Source organism: Marmota flaviventris, chromosome 10, assembly GCF_047511675.1.
Source record: "Marmota flaviventris isolate mMarFla1 chromosome 10, mMarFla1.hap1, whole genome shotgun sequence".
Lineage (NCBI taxonomy): Eukaryota > Metazoa > Chordata > Mammalia > Rodentia > Sciuridae > Marmota > Marmota flaviventris.
The window spans coordinates 109,221,146-109,225,363 of NC_092507.1; the positions used below are offsets into that span (position 1 = coordinate 109,221,146).

The 4,218-nt window shown below is 39.3% G+C and overlaps 1 non-coding gene across 1 annotated transcript; it reads left to right on the forward strand.

Annotated features, from left to right (window-relative positions):
* Positions 1-2,659: 2,659 nt before the first annotated feature.
* On the forward strand, positions 2,660-2,725 carry Trnav-cac (transfer RNA valine (anticodon CAC)). The gene has a single exon. It is a non-coding gene; the product is annotated as a tRNA-Val (tRNA).
* The last annotated feature ends 1,493 nt before the right edge of the window (positions 2,726-4,218 follow it).

Genomic DNA, 4,218 nt, shown 5'->3' on the forward strand with positions numbered 1-4,218 from the left:
GTTAAAAAAATGCACATAACTAACAAAGAAATGGGGTCTGCTTGTAATATGTAACTTGCTACAGGTATACAATATATAAAAACATCCAATCAATAAGAAATAAAAACTCAATAGAAAATTGGGCTAGGGTCTTAAATGGCTACTTCATGAAGAAGGATATTTGAATTTTTCAAAATCTTTTTTCATTTGTTCTTTTTAGTTATACATGAATGTTCAAGAAGCATATATAAAGGTGCTCATGTTTATTAATTAGGGAATTACAAATAAAGTCATAACAAATTATCATTACATATCCATCAGAATGCTAAGATAAAAAAGATAACAATAGAGTTTGCTGGCATAGATGTGTCCAACCCTCACACACTGCGGGCAAATTGCTATAGCCTTTTTAGAAGATTCTTTGATGGGTACATCCATCTTTCATTATCCCCAAATTCCTATGTATATACTCAACAGAAATGTGATACATTTTACAAAAGACATGTAAAAATATACATATTGTTATTTGTGATAACTGGACACAAAAAAGATGTCCATCGATAGTAGATTGGATAAATTTCTACATAATTCATATGACAATTTATTTCAAAGTTCTACTTTGAAATGACATCATTAAAATTGTATGTTGTCCTGTGTCTTTTTTTTTTTTTATTGAACCCAGGGGGGCTTAACCGCTGAGCCACATCCCTAGCATTATTTTCATATTGTTAGTGACAGGGTCTCACTAAGTTGCTTAGGGCCTCACTAAGTTGCTGAGGCTGGCTTTGAACTTGCAACCCTCCTGCCTCAGCCTCCCAAGCCTCTGGGATTACAGGAAGGCACCACCATGCTCAGCTTCATACTGAATTTCAGCTTGGATTTTCTCAGCATTTCTGTATCATTGGAATGAGGCAAATAGAGTAGGAAAGTGGATTAAGGGAGGTTAAAGCCGATTGCCTTGAGGCACTCAACGAATAAAGGTGAAAGCTGCTCTGGGCTTCCCTCACCACCCCACAGACTTTCCCCTGCATGTCTATACATGGAACTGTTAGCAGCAACCAGAATCCCAGCACTCAGGCTTGGAAGCGAGCATTGGGCCTGCCTCGCCCTCTTTTTGGGAGCCTCCTTTGGGCCACGATGGGGGTGTGATATTCTGGGTAGAGTGGAGGTTAAGTATCCATTTCCTTTAGCTTTCTGCTGTTAGTTGTGGTTGTCCCTGAGCAGCCTTTTGACTTAAGCCCTGCTCTCCTGAAGTCTGAGGCACTGGCTCTGCTGATGATCTAGTTTAAAGGCACATTTGCAGAGAAGAGACCCTTTGCTGATCTAAGGAACAGCTTGTGAGAGCAGACTGGTGAGGGGCGCGGAAGCTGGAGTTAGTGAATGATAGCTTCATCAACTTGACATTCCCCCAGGATCCACCACCTACACGGGGGTTCTTTCCTGGCTATTTGCCTACCAGATGTGAAAATTATTAAATGTACTTGACTGAAGTTTCTTGGGGACTCTTCTTTCTGGGTTTCTTTTCCTTTACCTTATTTCCCTCCCTGCCCCTAATTTTCATTCCCATTTGTATTTTCTGCTTTTCACATAAGCTCTAAGCTAAAGGATGCCTGGATTTCCTTAAGAGTCAAGGTACAGAGAAGGAGCTGCTGTGAGCTCGGAGTCCCAGCACTGGGCACTGAAGTGCTTTCCCCGGAGCTGATAGCCTTTGGGGTGAGCCAGATCCAATAACGGGGATATTTCTTTCCCCAGTGGTTTAGCAACCTTTACTTAGAAGATTTTTGAGCTGGTTTAGAAAATTGTCCATCACTGGTCAGGGGATGGATTTACCAAACCAAGCACTTGAGTTGTCATAGAATTGTTCTCATTGTGTTGTACTCAATGAAATTTAAGGACTTCAGAGGAAAATGTAAGTTGAGTTCATAGAAGGGTCTGGGGCCTTCAAGTACTGGTTCCACAAATGGGGACTTGATCATATATATGTATATACATGCTTATATATATACATGTTATATGCAAGTTATATGGGTGTGCTCACACACACACACACACAAACACACACATTTGGAGATCCTATAAGATAGTCCTTCGTTTGCCCATCTATGGCTCTAAAATCTCTACCTCTGCTATTTGAAAGTTTATGGCTTTAACTCATAGAATTTTAGTATCCCACCAAGCACCACAGCAGGTATTTATCGAGCATTTTACAATTTGCAGGCACATTTACATACATTGCCCCGCTTATTCAACCTAGAATCCTAATTTTTTACTCACAGGTATTTAGAGAATTGGGAGTCTTAGAAAATTATGATTTTTCCAGTCCTTGGGTTTATGAGTTAGAATTTGAGTCTGATATTGCATTTTTAATCTGATTATCATTTCTGAATCCTGATGCTGTTAGTCATTACTACCTTAGCAAAATTTTGTTGATCAGGAATGAGAAAATTAGCTTCATTTGAAGCTGAGCCTCAGACTTCTTAGCTGCCATTCCCTACCAGCCATTCAGGACAGTTTTCTCAAACTTGACTGTACAGATCACCTAGAGCAGAATTATTCTTAGAAACAGGTTCTTGGTAAGATTTCAGATTTGGGGGCTCTATTCCAGGTTTACCAACTCAGTTTCTCAGGGATGAGACTCAACTCTGGAATGTGCCTTTTAAAAATAAGCGTGTGGGGCTAAGAATAGCTCAGTTGGTAGAGTGTTTGCCTCACATGCACAAGGCCCTGGGTTCAAACCCCAGCACCACAAAAATAAATAAATAAAAATAAGTGTTTGTTTGTGTGTAAATACACATATATGTCACTAAATAAAATAATACTAATTTCAATTAAATCAATAGAGAAAGCAAATTTCAGGAAATGAAGGAAGAAAGGGAAGGTACTAAGGGATAAGATTGATCAAATTATGTGTATGTACCAAGGTGACATAATGAATCTATCATGTATAACAATAATGTACCCAAAATACTTTTATATTATAAAAATGAATGAATAAATAGAATAAACACACAGGTAATGCTTATATGCCTAGGCCTTTGAGAAGCAGTGGTTTAGAAGTGCATCATTCTTTCTAGGGCTGCTTCCTCATATGTCTTCTGAATTTCTGAGGCTCTGACCACCTGGGTGGAATGGGTCACAATCATTATGCATCCCTAAAGATTCCTTTAAGGAATTTGATCCACGGGATAAAAATTCTTTCCCTGTCCCACCCAGCAGTGAAGGATTTTTTTTTTCCCCCAAGCTGCCCCAGAGGAAAAGCCAATCATTGTTCTCATTTTGACTAATTGGAGACAGTCTGGCCACAAACATCCCCCTTATGTGTCTTTTCCTTTCTGCAGGGATTGGGCAGGGCTGCAGAGAGCCTGCTGGAGGATGGCTGGGGTGGGACCCAGAGGAGAATAATTACAACTACAACGCCTTCTGTCATTAAGTCCTGAGTGGAATGCTGAGTGGAACAATGAGAAAGGTCTCTGCTGTCCTTGGGAACATTTTTGTTATTGTCCCAAGCCAAGGATTTGAGTGTCAAATGAGATTCTTTTATGTCTGTACTTTTCCAAAATTTTTGGAATTTCCTATGGTCTGTGTAGTGATTGCAATTTGCTTACAACCTTAGAGTTGGCTGTCCTCGCAATTTGTTTCAGCTGGTCTATGATTCTTTGGGTAAACTGAGAGACTACAATGACAGAAGTCTCTTCTTTCCTTTTGTTTTCTTAGAAGGAAACAATAAATGGCAAGAAACTCCCAAGTTTTCTACCAGCAGCCCCAAGTGTTTCTTTTTGTGCTGGTACACTATTGCTTTGAAACCTGTTTCCACATACAAATTGCATGTACAAAGAGCAGTTATCCTCAAGATTTGTTGGGCATTTATTCATTCTAGCCCCTGTGCTAATTGCTCTGTATGCACTTTTCCATTTAATTTCCCAAATTGCTTCATAAATTAGGAACTATTATAGTTCCTACTTTACAAATAAGCAAATGTAGCCTTAGAAAATTGAATTAAAATTTTCCCAAGAGCAAAGAGATAAGCAACTCAAATGGCAATTGGTACCAGGAAAGTCTAGTCCTAGAGCCATATCCCTTTCTGCTACAGCCTATGTACCTTCCTGTCATATATAATCTTTCCAATAACACAACAAACCAAGGTTTGTGTAAGATGAGAGTTAAGATGAGAGTACTGAGTTTGATTATTGTAGTGGCCATAAAGAGGCCATCAAGTAAATAAATGGGAGTCCCTGGTCT